The sequence below is a fragment of the Triturus cristatus genome, chromosome 12 (genome assembly GCF_964204655.1).
Source record: "Triturus cristatus chromosome 12, aTriCri1.1, whole genome shotgun sequence".
Classification (NCBI taxonomy): Eukaryota; Metazoa; Chordata; class Amphibia; order Caudata; family Salamandridae; genus Triturus; species Triturus cristatus.
In genome coordinates, this window is record NC_140595.1 from 259,919,129 (window position 1) to 259,946,669 (window position 27,541).

A 27,541-nucleotide genomic window follows, 5' to 3' on the forward strand; every position below is an offset into this window, starting at 1 on the left:
TTTAGAGGGAATTCCAACGATAATGTCCGTTTCGATACCGCTGGACAGCACCGAGATAGCTCAAATGTTTTTGATCGCCAGCACCAGTATCATGTATCGGACATCGATCGCTCAGGATATCATGATTCTCAGCATGCATAGGAATGCGTAGGATGGGGGTCCGAATCAGTTGAGGTGCCGGTCGATCAGACGGGTCCTTATGTATCGGCTGAGGTTTTAGGTTCTACTGATCAGTTCCTAGTGGATACAGGAGCGACACGTAGTGCATTGTCTAGGTACTTGGTTCCGGGGGCTCCCCCATCCGGCTCAATAGTTACATCGGTAGGGTTTGACGGTACACTCTCCCGAAGCCCTCTTTCACAGCCCCTTGCATTTAAAGTTGATTGTTTTTCTGCGCCTTGTCCGTTTCTGCTTGCTCCGTACACACCGGATAACATTATGGGCCTTGATATGTTAAAGTACTTTAGGGCTACAATTCGTTGTTCCCCTGAGGGTGTGAGGGTGATTTTAAATGACAACTACCCCCGATCTGGGCGGATGTGTACAATCTCAGAGGATGCGTTGTTGGCTACCCTCCCCCAAGCTTTATGGGCGACTTCGGACACAGATGTCGGACAAATGGTGATTCCTCCGGTCCACATTAGTGTCCAGGAGGGGGCGGTACTACCACGCCTCCCACAGTATCGTATTTCCCAGGAGGGCGAGGAGGCTCTCATACAGATTGTGCAAGACCTGATCGCAGTGGGAGTAGTGGAAGAAGTTCCCTATAATATCTGTAACAGTCCGATTCTCCCAATTTTGAAAAAGGACACGGATGCAAAAGTCTATCGGTTTATAATTGATTTGAGGGAGGTAAACAAGATCGTGATACCTCAGTACCCGGTGGTTTCCGATATCACGACGTTGCTTACCTTGGTCCCGCCTACGGTGACCATGTTCTCAGTGATTGATTTGAAAAATGCCTTCTTTTCTATCCCCATTCACCCTGATAGCCGATTTCTTTTTGGGTTTACATTAAACAATAGATCTTATCGTTTTTGTAGAATTCCCCAAGGCTATACAGAAAGCCCTAGTATTTATAGTCAGGCTTTGAAGCGACAGTTGGATTCCTTTGTTTTACTTGAGGGGGTCGCCCTCATTCAATATGTCGATGACATCCTGTTGGCGGCTGACACCCTGGAGTTGTGCGAGAAAAGTACGATAGCCTTACTTTCCTTTTTAGCATCCCACAATCACAAGGTCTCTAGGAAGAAATTGCAATTCTGTAGACCAAAGGTGACTTATTTGGGTCACCTTTTGTCTAAGGAGGGGCGTGCACTCACACCAGATCGTATCCAAGTAATTTTGGACACACCAAGGCCATCCACGCAGAAGGATGTGCGTGCATTTTTGGGTCTTGTTTCTTTTTGTAGACAGTGGATATTGGGGTTTTCACACATAGCTAAGCCATTACTAGCGCTCTTGACAAAAGACACGCCCATCCCGATCCCTTGGTCAGCTGAGTGTGACGCTGCTTTTCAGCAATTGAGACAGGCCCTTTGTTCAGCACCAGTGTTAGGGACCCCTGATTATGCAAAACCCTTTTCGTTGTATGTGCATGAGAAAGATGGATGTGCATTATCAGTCTTAGTGCAGATGCACGGCGATAAGCAGCGCCCTTGTGCATACTTTTCGGCTGTACTTGATCCTGTCGCCCGAGCATTGCCGGGGTGTTTTCGCTCGGTTGCGGCGACAGCTGTGTCAATACGGCAGAGTGAAGGAATTGTATTGTCCCATAAACTGTTGGTGTTAGTTCCCCACGCTGTTGATGCCCTGCTTAATCAAACAAAGACGCAGCATTTGACCAGTGCCCGTTTAACGGGATATGAGTTGACGCTTTTAGCTCCTCACATTACGTTAAAAAGGTGCGTGACATTAAACCCGGCCACATTGTTGCCATACCCCGAGACACAGCCTGAGGCACAGAAAGCGCATGATTGTATTCTTGTGACTGAGGAACAAACAAAGGGTCGTATTGATCTCCAGGATACGCCCTTTTCAGATGTAGATGGAGAGTTGTGGGTGGATGGATCATGCCTGAAGCTACCAGATGGTACGACTTCAGCAGCATATGCAATTACCACGTTACAGACGATAGTGGAGACAGCACGCATACCACAGAAATCAGCTCAAGCAGCGGAACTGATAGCGTTAACACGAGCGTGTGAGCTTAGTACAGGATTGTGTGTGAATGTTTACACAGACAGCCGCTATGCCTTCGGAGTAGCGCACGATTTCGGCCTACTCTGGAAGGAGAGAGGGTTTCTAACGTCACATGGGGTGCAGATAATGCATGGGGAGTTAGTCCACAATCTTTTAACTGCATTGACATACCCAAAGAAAATTGCCATTGTTAAGTGTAGTGCCCATAGGAAAGTAGTTGATAAGGTTGGAGAAGGGAATGCGTTAGCGGATCGAGTAGCACGGGAGACTGCGATGCAGCCCGGTACTACTGCCATGTATGTAGTGAAGTCACAGGTGGAGAGATGGCATGATGCGAAGGAGGAAGTGCGAGAAATACAAAAGACCGCTTCTGACAAAGAGCGGGAACAATGGGCTAGCGAAGGAGAACTGGATGACGAGGGTTGCTGGAGAAATAAGCAGATGGATAGATGGAAATTACCCACGGCTTTTGTACAACCTATGGTCCAGATGGCACATGGGCTAGCACATGTTGGAGCTTCCGCAATTGTGAAATTGCTTACCCAAGTCTGGGAGCATCCAGAGATTGCTAGCACGGCAAAGAGGGTGGTGCAGACCTGTATGATCTGTCTGAAGTATAACCCAGGGAAAGGCACGCGAACTCCAGCAGGAGGATTTGCGACGCCCACTGCACCCTTTGAGGTTCTGCAGATGGATTACATCCAGCTTGAGCGCTGTAACAATTTGAAGTATGTTCTAGTAGTGGTTTGCGCCTTCAGTAAATGGGTCGAGGCGTACCCTGCGAAAGACAATACTGCAATGACTACAGCGAAGTTATTGCTGAAAGAGTTTTTCCCCCGATACGGCGTCTGTAGACTTCTGTGGAGTGATAATGGCCCTCACTTTGTAGCAGATGTTATAAAGTATGTCTTGAAGGGCCTAGGCATCACCCAGAAGTTCCACGCCGTGTTCCACCCTCAGTCTGCAGGACTAGTCGAGAAATATAATGGTACACTGAAGCTTAAGATCGCCAAAATTCAAGCTTCAACGTCTTTGACTTGGCCAGACGCTTTGCCACTGGCGTTATTGTCAATTAGGTCGGTGCCACACTCTCGAACCGGCCTTACACCCTATGAGATTGTATTTGGACGCCCAATGAACATTTGGGGTCCACCAAGGCCTAAGGCTGTGTATGATGTACCTTGTGTGATGATGAGTGATTATCTGGCACAGTTAACGGATAACTTGGTTTCTATTCATCAACAGGTCCGAGAGGCGCTCCCTGATCGGTCTACCGGTGAAGGACATGGTCTCCGGCCTGGGGATCATGTCATGGTGAAGACCTTTGACAGAACGAACAGTTTGGAGCCGAGATGGGCCGGACCTGAGCAAGTCCTTCTTGCAACGAGGACGGCAGTGCGAGTCTCGAACAGGAAGAATTGGATTCATTCCCTGCACTGTCGAAAGGTACCGCCCGGATTGGTGGAGTCTGCCGTGCTGACCGATCAACGAGACATCCTAGCAGCAGAGACAGGCCGTGCTGCAGAGCCAAACGACACTGAGGAGCTCTTTCCGGACCATACGACTTCTGGAGGAAGGCGATATCATCTGCGACCGAGGAAGTGAGGTTTCCAGTACCGGGACATACTGTCAGAACGGCCCTTGGGTTAGTGAAACGGAGAGCCAATGAGGCAAGGGGGGGATCAGCCCTGCATTAGTGTAGCGACACCCGTCTTGGCCCGCTGGTGAAGAAATCAACCGCTGCCCAAGGGGAAGAGTTCTGACAGACTTTTAGTTTCAGGAAGATATCAGGGTATTGTTTCCTTTGACATGGAGAAGAAGAAAATTCTTTGTGCGTTGGGGTTCATGCTAACAGTAGCTATCATTGGTATAACCACATGGTTTGTGGAGGAGGCAACTCCAGCCCGAGTGACACTTGTGTTGACGACTCCAGTGCCTGCGGAGCACTACTTTTATACATTGCCATATCAAGAGTTGAAGCATCGACAATCCTATTTGAATAACACTTTCATTCAGATGCTGCATCACACCCACGTTGCTACAAATGCTACGAACTGTTGGATATGTGGGATGATGCCAGCCCATCAGAAGAAAGGAGGCACGCCATTCATACCACTTCCTTTCTCTCACAATGGCTCTTGTAGAGCATGGTACACTCTGTTGTTTGCCACTCGAAAACCGACAGTGGGACGATTGCTTTTCAGACTTAATAAAGAATGCCATCAGGACAAGAATGGATACCCACAAGCGAATGGGACAATTTGGGAATGGGAAGAGTACCGACCGGACAATGAATCTATCCCCTATATCTTCACGAACACCAGAGACACTGTGGGGAAGGATAAATTTGTAATCCAAGTAGCACAAGCCCAAGCGGACCTGTGCGTCCAGAGTGTGGGTTTTATCCCTGTCGGTGTCAGTGATTGTATAACTGTGTTAAACATTGATGGGTTAAATAACAGCACCTTCCTAGCATCCCATAATACCTATTTTGTATGTGGAAATAAAGGTTATTACCGTTTGCCGGCTGGGTGGTCTGGGGTATGCTATGTATCATTCCTATTACCTCCTGTATTCTTAGCACCTGCGTCATATCATAAGGATTTGAAATTGCTGAATAATGTGACTGTAAATAGATATAAACGTACTCTATCTATTGATGAGGTGGATCAAACAGATACCAGCTTGCAACAGTATATTGATTTTAATTTAGGACTGTTTTTCTTTGTTGGAGCCGCTCTGAATAGTAGGAAGATCCGAAGATTAACAAGAGTGGTAGAAGCTGTGACTAATCAGACTGCTGCTGCTCTTGGGAATCTTACGGAAGAATTACAGATTACCAGGATTGTTGCATTACAGAATCGTATGGTATTGGATGTGATGCTAGCTGATCGAGGAGGAGCCTGTAAAATTATTGGAAGTAGCTGCTGTGTGTTCATCCCTGATCATACGCCATCCGTTTATAATGCCATTAATAAACTGCACAAAATAGCAGCTGAAGTCCACACAGAAAACGGCACTTGGTCCTTTTCTGGATGGTTTTGGGCGTTGGTTACTGCCTGGGGTTGGAAGGTTCTAACTGGTCTCTGTATTATTGTAGCAATTCTGTTCCTTTTCTGTATGTGTATTCAATGTGGACCATTGTGCTGTTCCGTATGCATTTCATTCTGCATTCCAGATAAGAAAGCTATTGCCGATGTTGCCCGCCAGAAGGGTCTAGCTAAAGAGGTTAAAGGAATGATGATAATTGATATATACGATGATTATTCTTGGAAGCCAGATGTCTTCAGTAAATGCTGAAAGGGTCGTCTGTTGTAAATTAAGGCAGAATGTGATTAAGCATTTACTGAAAACATTAGTGTTTCCCTTTTATCGTGTTTTCCTCATTATGTTGGCCGAAGTCCGGACTCCATTTTGTATTGACATGCTGCCACGTGTTCACCACGAGGAGAGTCCGACCTCTGTGTTAGTTGCTCTTGTAATCTGCCTAGCAACAGTTATAAATAGCTCTCTCTTGTCTGTCTGGCGCATGCCCAGACTTGACCACATCTGTTATAATTAGCTTCGCTTGACCATGTGTTTTCGCGGGCCCAAGGAGTGTGTTAGCTCCGCCCATGTATTGATTTGGTATCGAGAATGACCCTAAATGGTAATGTTCTTCAACTCTGTGGTATCCACCCACTCATGAGCCCCTCTGTTGTGTATAAAAGGGGACAATGTACGCAAGTTCTGTGTGCTACTCCTTGCAATACTGAAGAGTGTTGTGTGGATTGTAGGACCACCCTTAAGGGTTAATAAACGTTGTTTTTGTACTTTGCAGTTTCCGTGCCCACTTCCTTATAGATTTCGTTACAGAAGAGCGAACCCTTGTCTCTTGCGGGCCTAGCTGGGGCTTGTATTCATCACTTCCTCTTAACTGTGGGTGGATTCTGAAGGGGCCAGCGATCCTGAATGCCCTAGGCATTGCCTGTAGAATTGTCGTGGTTCTTATACCACTATTTTAGTATATGGGTTGGTCCCCCCCTGGGGCCCATTGATTTCTGTGCTATTTATTGTGTTTATAAATGCTTGTTTGAAGTGTAACTTTGCCACTAGCCACATAAAGTGACTGTGGGATTCTGTCTAGAATAAATACATATATTTTATATATATACCTGTGTGGGCTACTCTTTCATTTGGTTATTCAAGAGGTTATTATGGTAAAACAATAAGCTTAACACTCCTTCAAGACTTAGCCTGAAGGCTGCTCTCCACAGCTACCACTAGGATAGCTTTCTTTAAAGGTTGTCTTAAACCTATCATCAATAGGAGTCGAATTGGACTGGTGCAAGGTGTCCCTATAACTAGGAACAGCATATGCCAGGCCAACTTCTCACATTAACCATTAGTCCAGAATAAGAGTCTATACCTTAACCATTAGGCCAGAGTAAGAGTCTAAGACCATAACCATTAGGCCAGAGTAATAGTCTAAGACCTTACCCATTAGGCCAGAGTAAGAGTTAAAACTTTATCCATTAGGCCAGAGTTAGAGTTAAGACCTTAACCAGTAGGCCAGAGTAAGAGTGTAAGACCTTAACCATAAGGTCAGAGTAAGAGTTAAGACCTTAACCATTAGGCAAGAGTAAGAGTCTAAGACCTCAACCATTAGGCCAGAGTAAGAGTTAAAACTTTATCCATTAGGCCAGAGTTAGAGTTAAGACCTTAACCAGTAGGCCAGAGTAAGAGTGTAAGACCTTAACCAGTAGGCCAGAGTAAGAGTTAAGACCTTAACCAGTAGGCCAGAGTAAGAGTTTAAGACCTTAACCATTAGGCCAGAGTAAGAGTTAAAACCTTAACCATTAGGCCAGAGTAAGAGTTAAGACCTTAACCAGTAGGCCAGAGTAAGAGTATAAGACCTTAACCATTAGGTCAGACTAAGAGTTAAGAACTTAGCCATTAGTCCAGAGGAAGAGTTAAGACCTTAACCATTAGTCCAGAATAAGAGTCTAGACCTTAACCATTTGGCCAGAGTAAGAGTCTACGACCTCAACCTTTAGGCCAGAGGAAGAGTTAAAACTTTAACCATTAGGCCAGAGTAAGAGTTAAGACCTTAACCAGTAGGCCAGAGTAAGAGTCTAAGACATTAACCATTAGGCCAGAGTAAGAGTTAAGACCTTAACCAGTAGGCCAGAGTAAGAGTTAAGACCTTAACCATTATGCCAGTGTAAGAGTCTAAGACCTCAACCATTAGGACAGTGTAAGAGTTAAGACCTTAACCATTAGGCAAGAGTAAGAGTCTAAGACCTTAACCGTTAGGCCATAGTAAGAGTTAAGACCTTACGGATTAGGCCAGAGTAAGAGTCTAGACCTTAACCATTAGGCCAGAGTAAGAGTCTAAGACCTTAACCATTAGAACAGAGTAAGAGTCTAAGACCTTACCCATTAGGCCAGAGCAAGAGTTAAGACCTTAACCAGTAGGCCAGAGTAAGAGTCTAAGACCTTACCCATTAGGCCAGAGTAAGAGTTAAGACCTTAACCATTAGTCAATAGTAAGAGTTTGGACCTTAACCATTAGGCCAGAGTAAGAATCTGAGACCTTAACCATTAGGCCAGAGTAAGAGTCTAAGACCTTAACCATTAGGTCAGAGTAAGAGTTAAGAACTTAGCCATTAGTCCAGAGGAAGAGTTAAGACCTTAACCATTAGGCCAGAGTAAGAGTTAAGACCTTAACCAGTAGGCCAGAGTAAGAGTTAAGACCTTAACCATTATGCCAGAGTAAGAGTCTAAGACCTTACCCATTAGGCCAGAGTAAGAGTTAAGACCTTAACCATTAGGCCAGAGTAAGAGTTAAGACCTTAACCATTAGGCAAGAGTAAGAGTCTTAGACCTTAATCATTAGGCCATAGTAAGAGGTAAAACCTTAAGCACTAGGTCAGAGTAAGAGTCTAGACCTTGACCATTAGGCCAGAGTAAGAGTTAAGACCTTAACAATTAGGCCAGAGTAAGAGTCTAAGACCTTAACCATTAGGCCAGAATAAGAGTTAAGACCTTAACCATTAGGCCAGAGTAAGAGTTAAGACCTTTACCATTAGGCCAGAGTACGAGTCTAAGACCTTAACCAGTAGGCCAGAGTAAGAGTCTGAGACCTTAACCATTAGGCCAGAGCAAGAGTTAAGACCCTAACCATTAGGCCAGAGTAAGACTTAAGACCTTAAACATTGGTCCAGAGTAAGAGTCTAAGACCTTAACCATTAGGCCAGAGTAAGAGTTAAGACCCTAAGCATTAGGCCAGAGTAAGAGTCTAGACCTTATCCATTAGACCAGAGTAAGAGTCAAGACCTTAACCATTAGGCCAGAGCAAGAGTTAAGACCCTAACCATTAGGCCAGAGTAAGAGTCTAAGACCTTAACCATTAGGCCAGAGTAAGAGTTAAGACCTTAATCATAAGGCCAGAGTAAGAGTCTAGACCTTAACCATTAGACCAGAGTAAGAGTCAAGACCTTAACCATTAGGCCAGAGTAATAGTCTAAGACCTTACCCATTAGGCCAGAGTAAGAGTTAAGACCTTAACCATAAGGTCAGAGTAAGAGTTAAGACCTTAACCATTAGGCAAGAGTAAGAGTCTAAGACCTCAACCATTAGGCCAGAGTAAGAGTTAAAACTTTATCCATTAGGCCAGAGTTAGAGTTAAGACCTTAACCAGTAGGCCAGAGTAAGAGTGTAAGACCTTAACCAGTAGGCCAGAGTAAGAGTTAAGACCTTAACCAGTAGGCCAGAGTAAGAGTTTAAGACCTTAACCATTAGGCCAGAGTAAGAGTTAAAACCTTAACCATTAGGCCAGAGTAAGAGTTAAGACCTTAACCAGTAGGCCAGAGTAAGAGTATAAGACCTTAACCATTAGGTCAGACTAAGAGTTAAGAACTTAGCCATTAGTCCAGAGGAAGAGTTAAGACCTTAACCATTAGTCCAGAATAAGAGTCTAGACCTTAACCATTTGGCCAGAGTAAGAGTCTACGACCTCAACCTTTAGGCCAGAGGAAGAGTTAAAACTTTAACCATTAGGCCAGAGTAAGAGTTAAGACCTTAACCAGTAGGCCAGAGTAAGAGTCTAAGACATTAACCATTAGGCCAGAGTAAGAGTTAAGACCTTAACCAGTAGGCCAGAGTAAGAGTTAAGACCTTAACCATTATGCCAGTGTAAGAGTCTAAGACCTCAACCATTAGGACAGTGTAAGAGTTAAGACCTTAACCATTAGGCAAGAGTAAGAGTCTAAGACCTTAACCGTTAGGCCATAGTAAGAGTTAAGACCTTACGGATTAGGCCAGAGTAAGAGTCTAGACCTTAACCATTAGGCCAGAGTAAGAGTCTAAGACCTTAACCATTAGAACAGAGTAAGAGTCTAAGACCTTACCCATTAGGCCAGAGCAAGAGTTAAGACCTTAACCAGTAGGCCAGAGTAAGAGTCTAAGACCTTACCCATTAGGCCAGAGTAAGAGTTAAGACCTTAACCATTAGTCAATAGTAAGAGTTTGGACCTTAACCATTAGGCCAGAGTAAGAATCTGAGACCTTAACCATTAGGCCAGAGTAAGAGTCTAAGACCTTAACCATTAGGTCAGAGTAAGAGTTAAGAACTTAGCCATTAGTCCAGAGGAAGAGTTAAGACCTTAACCATTAGGCCAGAGTAAGAGTTAAGACCTTAACCAGTAGGCCAGAGTAAGAGTTAAGACCTTAACCATTATGCCAGAGTAAGAGTCTAAGACCTTACCCATTAGGCCAGAGTAAGAGTTAAGACCTTAACCATTAGGCCAGAGTAAGAGTTAAGACCTTAACCATTAGGCAAGAGTAAGAGTCTTAGACCCTAATCATTAGGCCATAGTAAGAGGTAAAACCTTAAGCACTAGGTCAGAGTAAGAGTCTAGACCTTGACCATTAGGCCTGAGTAAGAGTTAAGACCTTAACAATTAGGCCAGAGTAAGAGTCTAAGACCTTAACCATTAGGCCAGAATAAGAGTTAAGACCTTAACCATTAGGCCAGAGTAAGAGTTAAGACCTTTACCATTAGGCCAGAGTACGAGTCTAAGACCTTAACCAGTAGGCCAGAGTAAGAGTCTGAGACCTTAACCATTAGGCCAGAGCAAGAGTTAAGACCCTAACCATTGGGAGCAGTCGCTTGAGCGCCCGGCTCCGTCGGCCCTTGGCCTCGGACTATCATCCTGAATCCTATCCTTGCCGATTTTCGAGGTGCAACGCGTGCGACGACGCGCTGACTGCGCCGCCGCTTTCCCGAAGTCTTAGCCCGCCCGGATGCCGGAGATTTTGGTGCCTTTGTTCCCCGCCCTGGACCCTTGCTCTACTGTGGCCTCGGCCGGCCCCCTGGAATCGTTGCAGTCACCGGACCCGCTGGTGCAAATCTGAGCCCGAGGTCCCGATCCCGCCTCACGCCACGCACGGTCGCCAGAAGAGCCGGGAGAGAGGCGCCCGGACACCTCCTGTACCCTGCATCTGATGGGCTGGAGCCAGAGGGTAAGCCCCGGTGTGGCGGGTCTCCTACCCCGCTCTGTGGACCACGCTGTAGAAGGCTGCAGACCCCCTTCTTCTATGGTCTAGTCGGCTGCAAAGAGAGCCTGAGGGAGGGGAAGAGACTGCTGGCTTTCACCTGTTGCGGCGCAGACCTGTTGGGAATTGCCTCCTTGTCACGATCCCCCCCCTGGCCACGGTACCGTTCAACGGTAAAACATGGCGCTGATTGCCTGCTCGCTGCTGGGGGGTGATGCTCCGGTCTCGCCCGCTGCCCGCTTCGCCCTCCCTCTACCGGACTCCAGCTCCCCAGTGCCGTCCCGGATTGCTGCCGTTGGGGGGACGCAGCTTCCGCTGACATACGGCTCCGTTCTGGCTGCCCTGCGGGACTTTCGTCTGCAATTGTGTGTCGGCTTGCAAACGCTGAGTGAGCGGTTCGACTCTACACTGTCTGCTGCGGGCCGTGAGCGCCCCGTTTGTGATCAACAAGACGTGAGTCTGCCAGTGCTGTGGTCCTCCTGCGGGGAAGCAACGACTGGGTATAACGGTGCTACACTGGTGTCTGCATTTGGCTTTCCCGGCGCTCAGGATCAATCGCTCTCCTGCTCAATGGCAGATACTTTGTTTCCCCGGTCATTGCTGCCTGCTTTGTTGTTGCCTGCCTCACCGTGCCCGCAGGAGTTTCCAGCTGAACTACACCTGGCGACCTCGAGGAACTGTTCACGGTGGCCTACGACTCCTTTTATGTGGAACTCATGTACTTTACAAGCCAGGTCTGGATTTTATATGGTGTGCAAGGGGACCTCAATAGATGATCGGCGGCCATTTTGTGACTCTACTTCTCCATCTTCTCCCAAGTGGCCATATTGTCTTTGTCTGTTCGGGATGCGGGGCATTCACGAGGGGGCGGGTCTAATCGTACGCCCGCGATCGGGCCAGGGCTAGATTACTCTCTATCATCATGGCTTCACGGCCGGGCTGGACTGGGACTGGAATTGTCTACTTATGTTGTGCGCACTCGTCGCGATCTGTCTGCCTTCATCTCCGTGGTGTTACATGCTGTCTTCCCACGACCGCCTTTGGGTGTGGTGGGGTTTCAGTGTGTGGAGGCTTGGTTGGCCGGTGGTGTCGGGCGCTCCTGAGGGTACGTGGGCTCCTCCCCGCCTCCTTTCTTCTTTCTTCTCTTAGTTTCTTTACTCTATTCCTACTTTCTCTCTCGTCTATATTCCGGGTTCATTGGGCGACAGGCACTATGCTGGGGGGGGGGTAGGCCATAGCCTCCGCATTGGTGTAGGGTGGGGGGGTAATTTACTGTTTCTTTTTTAGTTCTATGGGCCTCTTTCTTTCATGTCTCTGCGCTATACTTGTTTCGATTCGGGGTCCGGGTGTGGGGTGGATTGAGTGGGGGCGGCTTTTAGGGGGTGCGTATTTACTACTGTGATGATCCTGTTATCTAATTGCATCGCCTTACTGTATGAGATTTTCTATGGCTGTTTTAATGATGCTGCTGCTCTCCAGTGTATGAAGCCGACTTGCGGACTCGAATCTCCTTGTTTCTATCCTTTACTGACTTTTTTCCCGATAAAATTTTTTTTTTGAAAACCTTAAAATTAACCTTCACTTCTCCTTCCCCCGGTGTCAAGGGTCCCTCCAGTGTATGAATCCTGAATCGTTGCTAATCTTGACCTTGACGCACAGGGGATGTATTGTTTGTCTCTGTGCTCAACCGTATTGTGGCCGGCCTGATGGTTGTAGGCCCATATTTGTTCTTTTACTATGCACAAATAAAGGTTTTTAAAAAAAAAAAAAAAAAAAAAAATAAAAAAAAAAGACCCTAACCATTAGGCCAGAGTAAGACTTAAGACCTTAAACATTGGTCCAGAGTAAGAGTCTAAGACCTTAACCATTAGGCCAGAGTAAGAGTTAAGACCTTAAGCATTAGGCCAGAGTAAGAGTCTAGACCTTATCCATTAGACCAGAGTAAGAGTCAAGACCTTAACCATTAGGCCAGAGCAAGAGTTAAGTCCCTAACCATTAGGCCAGAGTAAGAGTCTAAGACCTTAACCATTAGGCCAGAGTAAGAGTTAAGACCTTAATCATAAGGCCAGAGTAAGAGTCTAGACCTTAACCATTAGACCAGAGTAAGAGTCAAGACCTTAACCATTAGGCCAGAGTAAGAGTCTAATACCTTAACCATTAGGCCAGAGTAAGAGTTAAGACCTTAACCATTAGGCAAGAGTAAGAGTCTAAGACCTCAACCATTAGGCCAGAGTAAGAGTTAAGACCTTAACCAGTAGGCCAGAGTGAGAGTTAAGAGCTTAACCATTATGCCAGAGTGAGAGTTAAGACCTTAAACATTAGGCCAGTGTAAGAGTCTAAGACCTCAACCATTTGGACAGAGTAAGAGTTAAAACATTAACCATTAGGCCAGAGTAAGAGTTAAGCCTTTAACCAGTAGGCCAGAGTAAGAGTCTAAGAGCTTAACCATTAGGCCAGAGTAAGAGTTATGATCTTAACCAGTAGGCCAGAGTCAGAGTTAAGACCTTAACCATTAGGCCAGAGTAAGAGTCTAAGACCTTAACCATTAGTCCAGACTAAGAGTTAAGAACTTAGCCATTAGTCCAGAGGAAGAGTTAAGACCTTAACCATTAGTCCAGAATAAGAGTCTATACCTTAACCATTAGGCCAGAGTAAGAGTCTAAGACCTTAACCATTAGGCCAGAGTATTAGTCTAAGACCTTACCCATTAGGCCAGAGTAAGAGTTAAGACCTTAACCATAAGGTCAGAGTAAGAGTTAAGACCTTAACCATTAGGCAAGAGTAAGAGTCTAAGACCTCAACCATTAAGCCAGAGTAAGAGTTAAAACTTTATCCATTAGGCCAGAGTTAGAGTTAAGACCTTAACCAGTAGGCCAGAGTAAGAGTTAAGACCTTAACCAGTAGGCCAGAGTAAGAGTTAAGACCTTAACCATTATGCCAGAGTGAGAGTCTAAGACCTTAACCATTAGTCCAGAGTAAGAGTTAAGACCTTAACCATTAGGCCAGAGTAAGAGTTAAGACCTTAACCAGTAGGCCAGAGTAAGAGTCTAAGACCTTAACCATTAGGCCAGAGTAAGAGTTAAGACCTTAACCATTAGGCCAGAGTAAGAGTTAAGACCTTAACCATTAGGCAAGAGTAAGAGTCTTAGACCTTAATCATTAGGCCATAGTAAGAGGTAAAACCTTAAGCACTAGGTCAGAGTAAGAGTCTAGACCTTGACCATTAGGCCAGAGTAAGAGTTAAGACCTTAACAATTAGGCCAGAGTAAGAGTCTAAGACCTTAACCATTAGGCCAGAATAAGAGTTAAGACCTTCACCATTAGGCCAGAGTAAGAGTTAAGACATTTACCATTAGGCCAGAGTACGAGTCTAAGACCTTAACCAGTAGGCCAGAGTAAGAGTCTGAGACCTTAACCATTAGGCCAGAGCAAGAGTTAAGACCCTAACCATTAGGCCAGAGTAAGACTTAAGACCTTAAACATTGGTCCAGAGTAAGAGTCTAAGACCTTAACCATTAGGCCAGAGTAAGAGTTAAGACCTTAAGCATTAGGCCAGACTAAGAGTCTAGACCTTATCCATTAGACCAGAGTAAGAGTCAAGACCTTAACCATTAGGCCAGAGCAAGAGTTAGGACCTTAACCATTAGGCCAGAGTAAGAGTCTAAGACCTTAACCATTAGGCCAGAGTAAGAGTTAAGACCTTAATCATAAGGCCAGAGTAAGAGTCTAGACCTTAACCATTAGACCAGAGTAAGAGTCAAGACCTTAACCATTAGGCCAGAGTAAGAGTCTAATACCTTAACCATTAGGCCAGAGTAAGAGATAAGACCTTAACCATTAGGCCAGAGTAAGAGTCTAAGACTTTACCCGTTTGGCCAGAGTAAGAGTTAAGGTCTTAACCAGTAGGCCAGAGTAAGAGTTAAGACCTTAACCATTAGGCAAGAGTAAGAGTCTTAGACCTTAATCATTAGGCCATAGTAAGAGGTAAAACCTTAAGCACTAGGTCAGAGTAAGAGTCTAGACCTTGACCATTAGGCCAGAGTAAGAGTTAAGACCTTAACAATTAGGCCAGAGTAAGAGTCTAAGACCTTAACCATTAGGCCAGAATAAGAGTTAAGACCTTAACCATTAGGCCAGAGCAAGAGTTAGGACCCTAACCATTAGTCCAGAGTAAGAGTCTAAGACCTTAACCATTAGGCCAGAGTAAGAGTTAAGACCTTAACCATAAGGTCAGAGTAAGAGTTAAGACCTTAACCATTAGGCAAGAGTAAGAGTCTTAGACCTTAATCATTAGGCCATAGTAAGAGGTAAAACCTTAAGCACTAGGTCAGAGTAAGAGTCTAGACCTTGACCATTAGGCCAGAGTAAGAGTTAAGACCTTAACAATTAGGCCAGAGTAAGAGTCTAAGACCTTAACCATTAGGCCAGAGTGAGAGTCAAGACCTTAGCCATTAGGCCAGAGTAAGAGTATAACCCCTTAACCATTAGGCCAGAGTAAGAGTCTAAGACCTTAACCATTAGGCCAGAGTAAGACTCAAGACCTTAACCATTAGGCCAGAGTAAGAGTCCAATACCTTAACCATTAGGCCTAAGGAAGAGTTAAGACCTTAACCATTAGGCCAGAGTGTGAGAAGTTGGCCTGGCATATGCTGTTCCTAGTTATAGGGACACCTTGCACCAGTCCAATTCGACTCCTATTGATGATAGGTTTAAGACAACCTTTAAAGAAAGCTATCCTAGTGGTAGCTGTGGAGAGCAGCCTTCAGGCTAAGTCTTGAAGGAGTGTTAAGCTTATTGTTTTACCATAATAACCTCTTGAATGACCAAATGAAAGAGTAGCCCACACAGGTATATATAAAATATATGTATTTATTCTAGACAGATTCCCACAGTCACTTTATGTGGCTAGTGGCAAAGTTACACTTCAAACAAGCATTTATAAACACAATAAATAGCACAGAAATCAATGGGCCCCAGGGGGGGACCAAACCATATACTAAAATAGTGGTATAAGAACCACGACAATTCTACAGGCAATGCCTAGGGCATTCAGGATCGCTGGCCCCTTAAGAATCCACCCACAGTTAAGAGGAAGGGGACCCACGGGGGGCGTGTGCAGTGCGAGAAGTTGCTATCGGGATCGCAATGTTAGCCTATGGAGAATGTCGCGGTTGAATAATTAAGGTTTAAGGACACTTCTAACAACAGTACAAAGTTAAGGCTTGAGACTTAAGGCTTTGGAGAGCCCACCACCACGGAAGTACCGAAGTACCACTGTTACCTGCCCCAGGGAAGCCGGGTGCATAGGTCGATTCTGGTGTCGGGTCGCGGGCTGATTTTTCTATGGAAAAGGAGTCCAAACTGCTGCTAGCTGGAAGTGTCGATGAAGTCGTGAAGATTAAAGTTGAAGAAAAGACAAAGATGAACCTGAAAGCAGAGGGGACAGAGTCTGGGTCACAGCACAGTGACCAGGGAGCTCACAGGAAGGAGCTCGTGGATGTCGGGTGCTTCAGGTGTGGAAGGTACAGCTGGGCTCTGCAGTCACGGGCTCCGGGAGGCTTCAAGGAAGGCCATCTTCTGGAGGGCAACTGTTTGACGTCGGCTGAGGGTCGCTGCGGTGTTAGTGTCCCGATTGGATCCACTAAGCATTGGCAACCGCAACCCACGCAAGATGAACAAAGCAGCTGCTGGTGCAGACCCACGTGGTCTGAGGGTGCTCTCCTTTGCAGGGAGCGTAGAGCAGGCCTGGAGCAACCAGGGGAACTCTTAGAAAAGAAGATTGTCCTCCGTCAGGGCCCACAAGTTGAGAGACAAGGGACTGCAGAAGGCAGCAAAATGGAGTGCGTAAAAGAGCTTCCACGGGCCACCGGAGCGGGCCAGGGAGCTGAGGGTCGGCACAAATGCTGCTTGAAGGTTGGCTCAAGAATGGGCCAAAGCACAACTTCCCCACTGGTCGGGGTCGTGTGCTGGACAAGAGGTGGCCGGTGTCTCAGGGTATGCGGGGATCTCAACACCCACGTGGTCCAGGGTGCTCAGACTTGCTGGGCACACTCACAGGAGGCTGGGATGCACTGGAGACCCACCTCGAGGTTGCTGGAAGGCGTCGAAGGTCGTGAGAGCAATGAAGTTCCAACCGGGTATCTTGTAGTCTTTTAGGTGCCTGCCAAGCAGGGGGATAACTCCTTTATCCCAAGGGAGATTTCTTCAGTCAGCTGGGCAGCAGCTTGTCGAAGGTCAGTTCTGTGAAGTCCTGTCCGAATCTAAGGCTCTAGGGCAAAGTTATTCCCATATATCCCCAAGATTAGGGGATGGTCCAAGAGAGAGCCTACCAATCAGAGTAGAGGCGGGAAAGGGTGGCTACACCCACTCCCCTTTGTGTGTTTCCCACCTGGGCGAGGGGCAGGACGCCTCTGAACCGGTTCCAGGCGGTGTATGCAGAATTGGGGCTCTGCAGCTGCCTACGTGCAACTCTGAAAGGACATTTGGTGCACCCACCCTGTTCCAATCCACATATCCTGTCTGGGGAGGTGCTGGCACCTCCCTGCCACAGGAGCCCTATTGTCCAGATGGCGAGGCTGGGGTTTTCCCCAGCAACAGCCAGCCAGAGTCGTGTAGGTGGCGAACAGTAGCCATTTTGTGGGACATGTGCACTTTTAAATTGGTGTCCAAATTCTACCGCTTTTCCCATATCATCCTCCTAGCAAGGGGGAATCGTGCCCCCATGCCCATGGCTGGACTGGGGGTATGATTCCTTCATGTTTGACACCAAACACGATATGGTTCTGTGTAGCCATTCCTAAGTTACAGCGATGACGCAATGACTTATAATGCGGTTAAGAGTATATGGTATGGCTACACTACAAACAACCCAGTAACGATTTTACGAAGGTTGCAGAGAGGTCCTACTCACGTAGGGGTCCCCCCTCACACATACCTCAGCACCCAGCCCTGAAGGATTACCAGGGCCTGCCATAGGGGTGACCTATGAGAGTATATGTGTTGTATGGTATGGGACATAGGGTACCTACGTCCCTGTAAGGGGTGCTAGCACCACCTTACCCAGGCTACAGTAGTGGCCTGGTGGTGTCAGTTTGGGTGGCTGTCCCAGGGTGGCACAATAAGTGCTGCAGCCCTGGTAGGCCTACTGGGGGACCCATGCCCTGGGTACCTAGGGTACCATCTACAAGGGACTGGTAGGGCATGCCCAGCATCCAATTATGTTTGTACCTAGAGTACTCACAACAGTTTTAGGGAGGAAGCAGATAGGCTGGGGTCCTGGATAGCAGGATCCCAGCCAGACTAGTCAAAAACCACTTAAATACCAGGCAAAAAGTTGGGGGCAACCATTAGTCAGATTCCACTCTCCTACATAACCCCCCCCCCAAACGAAAGGAGATAAGGCTAACCTTGTCCAGATAAGAATTTATTTCCTGAGTGGCCATATAAGGAAGAACCTGTACTAACATGGTTGCTCCCTGTGTCATGGTCCACTTGGGAAATCCTACCCCAAGGGGTTCTAGAGTTTCTCCAAAGTCTAGGGAAATTACCTGTATTGGTTTTTGGGTCAGAGGTGGGCTGGTGGGGTGTCTGAGTCTGGAAGTGAGACCCTACTTGGGTTGGTCTCAACCTCCTCAGATCACTGGCCACTATGGAAGCCTTTCTGCCCATGACTGTGTCATATCTGGCCCTAAGGGTCAACCTCTGGCTGCCTACAGCTGGGGGTTGGATCCCTTTGGCTGGAATAGTGGAGGGCACTGGAAGGTTTGGGGCAGCTAGGCCCCAGGTTTCCCTGTGCTCAACAACATCCATTTGAGGGGTGCCTATACCTAGGGGTAAGGGGGATCCCTCAGTTTGTAGAGGAATATTCACCTGGCTGAAACTACTCTGCTGGGTGTCCCTAATCTGTTGATGAGGGGGTTCCTCTGGGCAGGGGCCCAATAAGGGTCCACTGACCTCCCTGACCTCTGCAGCCCTGGACTGACTGAGGCAGGGTAGAGAGGGGCAGGATACCTGCTCCAGACTGGGTACCACCTTGGAAGGATCCCCTGCCATCAGAGAGGTGGGTAGGTCAGGCCTGTCCACTTCTGGGGCAGTTACTTCACAAGGGGCAGGATCCGTTCCCTGAGAAACTTGACCCTTACCTGTAGTCTGGTGGGGGGAGGACTGTTCCTCTTCCCCTATGCTCTCTGTTTGGGTAGAGTGATCCATAGTTTCAGGCTTCACTCTTTCTATTTTCTCCTGGGGTGGAGGTGAGGCCCTCAGGGTCTCATCCACTTTCTCAGGGATTCCTACCATTTTCAAATGGGCCTTGTGGTCAACCTCAGCCCAGGCTGAGATTTCTAGATCATTCCCCAGTAGACAATCTACAGGCAAGTTTGGGGACACTGCCACTCTCTTGGGGCCAGTGACCCCTCCCCAGCTGAGATTTATCACTGCCATGGGATGATCTGTCCTGATTCCATCTATGTTGGTCACCTGGTAGCTAAACCCAGGTAAAAGCTGGTCTAGGGGCACTAGCCTCTTGGTCACCATGGTGACACTGGCCCCTGTGTCCTTATAGGCAACAGCCTTCTGACCATTGATTATTGGTTCTTGTCTGTACCTGCCCAGAATACTGGGGCTCATGGTAAAGTTGGCAAACCCCATGCCACCATCACAGACCATAGTTGCTTGAGTAGGGGACCTGGATAGGCCAGAGTCCCCCTGTGTTCCCCAAGAAATCCCAACTAAGTTTCTGGGTGCACTCCCACCACCTGGGGGATTACTACTAGTAGTAACAGGAGGTATTGGAGCTGGTTTTGGAGGAACATTCTCTTTATTGCCATTCTTTGGACAGCTGGAGTCAGTTTTCCAGTGGCCAGGTTTCTTACACACATGGCAATATGGTTTCTTGTTATTAGAGGAAGTATTTTGGGACCCACCCCCAGCACTGGGTTGTTGGGGCCCTTCAGAGGACTTTTCTTGTTTATCATCCCCACCTTTCTCTTTGGGCTTAGTGGAATCCTTCTTCTGGTCACCAACTTGGTTCTTAGGCCTAATCCTGGTTCTGACCCATTTGTCTGCCTTCTTTCCCAATTCTTGGGGAGAGGTCAGATCAGAGTCCACCAGGTGCTGGTGTAAAAGTTGGTTCTGACAATTATTAAGAATCTGCTCCCTCATAATGAGATTATACAAGCCTTGATAATCATTAACTTTACTGCCATTTAACCAACCTTCCAGTGCCTTGGTTGCACAATCCACAAAGTCTACCCAATCCTGATTCTGTGCTTTCTGGGTGTCTCTGAACAAGTCTGTATTGATCAGTGGTTAAGCCAAACCCATCTATTAAAGCAGCTTTCAGGATATAATTATCATCAGCATCCTCTTCTCTTACAGAGAGGAGCTTGTCTCTACCTTTATCTGAAAAGGAGAGCCACAGGATTGCTGCCCACTGCTCTACAGGGACCCTCTGTACTCTACAGGCCCTTTCAAGAGCAGATATCCATTTGTGGATATCATCCCCATTCTGATAGGGGGGGCACAATCTTGTGGAGGTTTCTATTGTCAGGGACTTTCTCTCTAACTCTAGGGGTTTCATCACTGCCACCAGGGATCTCTAGACCCCACTTCTTTGAAGCTTTCTGAAGCTCCAGGGTTTCCCTGTCCAATGCTAACTGTTCTCTTTTAAGCTCAAGCTTAGCCTGCTCAAATTTGATCAGTCTGCATTTCCTCTCATGAGAGGATTCTCTTCTCTGAGAAGAGGCAGAGGACCCTTTGGATCTCCTAGAATGGTTGGATCCCACTGAGGGGGATCTGTTCCTTCTTGGATCCACCACTCTCCTTTTAAGGGTGGAGGGAGTGCCTCTTGAGCCATCACCTCCATGCTGTGAGTGGTCTGTTTCTTCCAGGTCAGGATTTTCATCCTCTTCCTGTTCATCATCAGAGTCCACTCTGGGAGTGTCCTCTTCTGATGGGTGCCCACCCACTCTGTCCGTCTCTCTGTACCCTATGGACTCCATAAAGTCTGCTATGAGCAGGATTTCCCTGAGACGTTTTGTGTTGGCACCTTTGTTTGTCTTCAGTTTTCTAAGGGTGCACATTTCCCTGAGCTCTGCAAAGGTGAAATGATCATACTTATCTATTGGGACCCTCTGGGGTCCTTCCATAGCCTTAGTGCCACCTGAAGACATGTTTAGTGTAGTGATGTATCTACCTACACTAAGTGTGGCCTACTGAACCCTCTCTTGAGTTGTAGTCAAGGTGTGCTAAACCCTCTACACACAACTCCAAGTTCAGTAGAACTTATTGTATTCTAGCTTGAATTTATATGTACCTTTGGTACCTTGTGGCTTTCACTTTAGAAATTCAATTTGTTATCTGGTAAAACAATGGCAAGCTTGAATCCCACCGCTGCCACCAATGTGAGAAGTTGGCCTGGCATATGCTGTTCCTAGTTATAGGGACACCTTGCACCAGTCCAATTCGACTCCTATTGATGATAGGTTTAAGACAACCTTTAAAGAAAGCTATCCTAGTGGTAGCTGTGGAGAGCAGCCTTCAGGCTAAGTCTTGAAGGAGTGTTAAGCTTATTGTTTTACCATAATAACCTCTTGAATGACCAAATGAAAGAGTAGCCCACACAGGTATATATAAAATATATGTATTTATTCTAGACAGAATCCCACAGTCACTTTATGTGGCTAGTGGCAAAGTTACACTTCAAACAAGCATTTATAAACACAATAAATAGCACAGAAATCAATGGGCCCCAGGGGGGGACCAAACCATATACTAAAATAGTGGTATAAGAACCACGACAATTCTACAGGCAATGCCTAGGGCATTCAGGATCACTGGCCCCTTAAGAATCCACCCACAGTTAAGAGGAAGGGGACCCACGGGGGGCGTGTGCAGTGCGAGAAGTTGCTAACGGGATCGCAATGTTAGCCTATGGAGAATGTCGCGGTTGAATAATTAAGGTTTAAGGACACTTCTAACAACAGTACAAAGTTAAGGCTTGAGACTTAAGGCTTTGGAGAGCCCACCACCACGGAAGTACCGAAGTACCACTGTTACCTGCCCCAGGGAAGCCGGGTGCATAGGTCGATTCTGGTGTCGGGTCGCGGGCTGATTTTTCTATGGAAAAGGAGTCCAAACTGCTGCTAGCTGGAAGTGTCGATGAAGTCGTGAAGATTAAAGTTGAAGAAAAGACAAAGATGAACCTGAAAGCAGAGGGGACAGAGTCTGGGTCACAGCACAGTGACCAGGGAGCTCACAGGAAGGAGCTCGTGGATGTCGAGTGCTTCAGGTGTGGAAGGTACAGCTGGGCTCTGCAGTCACGGGCTCCGGGAGGCTTCAAGGAAGGCCAGCTTCTGGAGGGCGACTGTCCCACGTCGGCTGAGGGTCGCTGCGGTGTTAGTGTCCCGATTGGATCCACTAAGCATTGGCAACCGCAACCCACGCAAGATGAACAAAGCAGCTGCTGGTGCAGACCCACGTGGTCTGAGGGTGCTCTCCTTTGCAGGGAGCGTAGAGCAGGCCTGGAGCAACCAGGGGAACTCTTAGAAAAGAAGATTGTCCTCCGTCAGGGCCCACAAGTCGAGAGACAAGGGACCGCAGAAAGCAGCAAAATGGAGTGCGTAAAAGAGCTCCCACGGGCCACCGGAGCGGGCCAGGGAGCTGAGGGTCAGCACAAATGCTGCTTGAAGGTTGGCTCAAGAATGGGCCAAAGCACAACTTCCCCACTGGTCGGGGTCGTGTGCTGGACAAGAGGTGGCTGATGTCTCGGGGTATGCGGGGATCTCGACACCCACGTGGTCCAGGGTGCTCAGACTTGCTGGGCACACTCACAGGATGCTGGGATGCACTGGAGACCCACCTCGAGGTTGCTGGAAGGCGTCGAAGGTCATGAGAGCAACGAAGTTCCAACCGGGTATCTTGTAGTCTTTTAGGTGCCTGCCAAGCAGGGGGATAACTCCTTTATCCCAAGGGAGATTTCTTCAGTCAGCTGGGCAGCAGCTTGTCGAAGGTCAGTTCTGTGAAGTCCTGTCCGAATCTAAGGCTCTAGGGCAAAGTTATTCCCATATATCCCCAAGATTAGGGGATGGTCCAAGAGAGAGCCTACCAATCAGAGTAGAGGCGGGAAAGGGTGGCTACACCCACTCCCCTTTGTGTGTTTCCCGCCTGGGCAAGGGGCAGGACGCCCCTGAACCGGTTCCAGGCGGTGTATGCAGAATTGGGGCTCTGCAGCTGCCTACGTGCAACTCTGAAAGGACATTTGGTGCACCCACCCTGTTCCAATCCACATATCCTGTCTGGGGAGGTGCTGGCACCTCCCTGCCACAGGAGCCCTATTGTCCAGATGGCGAGGCTGGGGTTTTCCCCAGCAACAGCCAGCCAGAGTCGTGTAGGTGGCGAACAGTAGCCATTTTGTGGGACATGTGCACTTTTAAATTGGTGTCCAAATTCTACCGCTTTTCCCATATCATCCTCCTAGCAAGGGGGAATCGTGCCCCCATGCCCATGGCTGGACTGGGGGTATGATTCCTTCATGTTTGACACCAAACACGATATGGTTCTGTGTAGCCATTCCTAAGTTACAGCGATGACGCAATAACTTATAATGCGGTTAAGAGTATATGGTATGGCTACACTACAAACAACCCAGTAACGATTTTACGAAGGTTGCAGAGAGGTCCTACTCACGTAGGGGTCCCCCCTCACACATACCTCAGCACCCAGCCCTGTAGGATTACCAGGGCCTGCCATAGGGGTGACCTATGAGAGTATATGTGTTGTATGGTATGGGACCTAGGGTACCTACGTCCCTGTAAGGGGTGCTAGCACCACCTTACCCAGGCTACAGTAGTGGCCTGGTGGTGTCAGTTTGGGTGGCTGTCCCAGGGTGGCACAATAAGTGCTGCAGCCCTGGTAGGCCTACTGGGGGACCCATGCCCTGGGTACCTAGGGTACCATCTACAAGGGACTGGTAGGGCATGCCCAGCATCCAATTATGTTTGTACCTAGAGTACTCACAACAGTTTTAGGGAGGAAGCAGATAGGCTGGGGTCCTGGATAGCAGGATCCCAGCCAGACTAGTCAAAAACCACTTAAATACCAGGCAAAAAGTTGGGGGCAACCATTAGTCAGATTCCACTCTCCTACACAGAGTAAGAGTCTAAAACCTTAACCATTAGGCCAGAGTAAGAGTCTAAGACCTTACCCATTAGGCCAGAGTAAGAGTTAAGACCTTAACCATTAGGCCAGAGTAAGAGTCTAAGACCTTAACCATTAGGCCATAGTAAGAGTTAAGACCTTACGGATTAGGCCAGAGTAAGAGTCTAAGACCTTAACCCTTAGGACAGAGTAAGAGTCTAAGATCTTACCCATTAGGCCAGAGTAAGACTTAAGACCTTAACCAGTAGGCCAGAGTAAGAGTCTAAGACCTTACCCATTAGGCCAGAGTAACAGTTAAGAACTTAACCATTAGTCAATAGTAAGAGTTAGGACCTTAACCATTAGGCCAGAGTAAGAGTCTAGGACCTTAACCAGTAGGCCAGAGTAAGAGCAAAGACATTAACCAGTAAGCCAGTGTAAGAGTCTAAGACCTTAACCATTAGGCCAGGGTAAGAGTTAAGACCTTAACCATTAGGCCAGAGTAAGAGTTAAGACCTTAACCAGTAGGCAAGAGTAAGAGTCTGAGACCTTAACCATTAGGTCAGACTAAGAGTTAAGAACTTAGCCATTAGTCCAGAGGAAGAGTTAAGACCTTAACCATTAGTCGAGAATAAGAGTCTATACCTTAACCATTAGGCCAGAGTAAGAGTCTAAGACCTTAACCATTAGGCCAGAGTAATAGTCTAAGACCTTACCCATTAGGCCAGAGTAAGAGTTAAGACCTTAACCATAAGGTCAGAGTAAGAGTTAAGACCTTAACCATTAGGCAAGAGTAAGAGTCTAAGACCTCAACCATTAGGCCAGAGTAAGAGTCTAAGACCTTACCCATTAGGACAGAGTAAGAGTCTAAGACCTTACCCATTAGGCCAGAGCAAGAGTTAAGACCTTAACCAGTAGGCCAGAGTAAGAGTCTAAGACCTTAACCAGTAGGCCAGAGTAACGAGTTAAGACCTTAACCAGTAGGCCAGAGTAAGAGTTTAAGACATTAACCATTAGGCCAGAGTAAGAGTTAAAACCTTAACCATTAGACCAGAGTAAGAGTTAAGACCTTAACCAGTAGGCCAGAGTAAGAGTCTAGACCTTAACCATTAGACCAGAGTAAGAGTCAAGACCTTAACCATTAGGCCAGAGTAAGAGTCTAATACCTTAACCATTAGGCCAGAGTAAGAGTTAAGACCTTAACCAGTAGGCCAGAGTAAGAGTTAAGACCTTAACCATTAGGCCAGTGTAAGAGTCTAAGACCTCAACCATTTGGACAGAGTAAGAGTTAAAACATTAACCATTAGGCCAGAGTAGGAGTTAAGCCTTTAACCAGTAGGATAGAGTAAGAGTCTAAGAGCTTAACCATTAGGCCAGAGTAAGAGTTATGATCTTAACCAGTAGGCCAGAGTAAGAGTTAAGACCTTAACCATTAGGCCAGAGTAAGAGTTAAGACCTTAACCATTAGGCCAGAGTAAGAGTCTAAGACCTTAACCAGTAGGCCAGAGTAAGAGTTAAGACCTTAACCATTATGCCAGAGTGAGAGTCTAAGACCTTAACCATTAGTCCAGAGTAAGAGTTAAGACCTTAACCATTAGTCCAGAGTAAGAGTTAAGACCTTAACCAGTAGGCCAGAGTAAGAGTCTAAGACCTTACCCATTAGGCAAGAGTAAGAGTCTTAGACCTTAATCATTAGGCCATAGTAAGAGTTAAAGCCTTAAGCACTAGGTCAGAGTAAGAGTCTAGACCTTTAACATTAGGCCAGAGTACGAGTCTAAGACCTTAACCAGTAGGCCAGAGTAAGAGTCTGAGACCTTAACCATTAGGCCAGAGCAAGAGTTAAGACCCTAACCATTAGGCCAGAGTAAGACTTAAGACCTTAAACATTGGGCCAGAGTAAGAGTCTAAGATCTTAACCATGAGGCCAGAGTAAGAGTTAAGACCTTAACCATTAGGTCAGACTAAGAGTTAAGAACTTAGCCATTAGTCCAGAGGAAGAGTTAAGACCGTAACCATTAGTCCAGAATAAGAGTCTAGACCTTAACCATTAGGCCAGAGTAAGAGTCTAATACCTTAACCATTAGGCCAGAGTAAGAGTTAAGACCTTAACCAGTAGGCCAGAGTAAGAGTTAAGACCTTATCCATTAGGCCAGTGTAAGAGTCAAAGACCTCAACCATTTGGACAGAGTAAGAGTTAAAACATTAACCATTAGGCCAGAGTAAGAGTTAAGCCTTTAACCAGTAGGCCAGAGTAAGAGTCTAAGAGCTTAACCATTAGGCCAGAGTAAGAGTTATGATCTTAACCAGTAGGCCAGAGTAAGAGTTAAGACCTTAACCATTAGGCCAGAGTAAGAGTCTAAGACCTTAACCATTAGTCCAGAGTAAGAGTTAAGACCTTAACCATTAGGCCAGAGTAAGAGTCTAAGACCTTAACCAGTAGGCCAGAGTAAGAGTTAAGACCTTAACCATTATGCCAGAGTGAGAGTCTAAGACCTTAACCATTAGTCCAGAGTAAGAGTTAAGACCTTAACCATTAGACCAGAGTAAGAGTTAAGACCTTAACCAGTAGGCCAGAGTAAGAGTCTAAGACCTTACCCATTAGGCAAGAGTAAGAGTCTTAGACCTTAATCATTAGGCCATAGTAAGAGTTAAAGCCTTAAGCACTAGGTCAGAGTAAGAGTCTAGACCTTTAACATTAGGCCAGAGTACGAGTCTAAGACCTTAACAAGTAGGCCAGAGTAAGAGTCTGAGACCTTAACCATTAGGCCAGAGCAAGAGTTAAGACCCTAACCATTAGGCCAGAGTAAGACTTAAGACCTTAAACATTGGGCCAGAGTAAGAATCTAAGATCTTAACCATGAGGCCAGAATAAGAGTTAAGACCTTAACCATTAGGCCAGAGTAAGATTCTAAGACCTTAACCATTAGGCCAGAGCAAGAGTTAAGACCCTAACCATTAGGCCAGAGTAAGACTTAAGACCTTAAACATTGGGCCAGAGTAAGAGTCTAAGATCTTAACCATGAGGCCAGAGTAAGAGTTAAGACCTTAACCATGAGGCCAAAGTAAGAGTCTAAGACCTTAACCATTTGGCCAGAGTAAGAGGTAAGACCTTAACCATTATGCCAGAGTAAGAGTTAAAACCTTAACCATTAGGCCAGAGTAAGAGTTAAAACCTATACCATTAGGCCAGAGTAAGATTTAAGACCTTAACCAGTAGGCCAGAGTAAGAGTCTAAGACCTTAACCATTAGGACAGAGTAAGAGTCTAAGATCTTACCCATTAGGCCAGAGTAAGACTTAAGACCTTAACCAGTAGGCCAGAGTAAGAGTCTAAGACCTTACCCATTAGGCCAGAGTAACAGTTAAGAACTTAACCATTAGTCAATAGTAAGAGTTAGGACCTTAACCATTAGGCCAGAGTAAGAGTCTAGGACCTTAACCAGTAGGCCAGAGTAAGAGCAAAGACATTAACCAGTAAGCCAGTGTAAGAGTCTAAGACCTTAACCATTAGGCCAGAGTAAGAGTTAAGACCTTAACCATTAGGCCAGAGTAAGAGTTAAGACCTTAACCATTAGGCAAGAGTAAGAGTCTGAGACCTTAACCATTAGGTCAGACTAAGAGTTAAGAACTTAGCCATTAGTCCAGAGGAAGAGTTAAGACCTTAACCA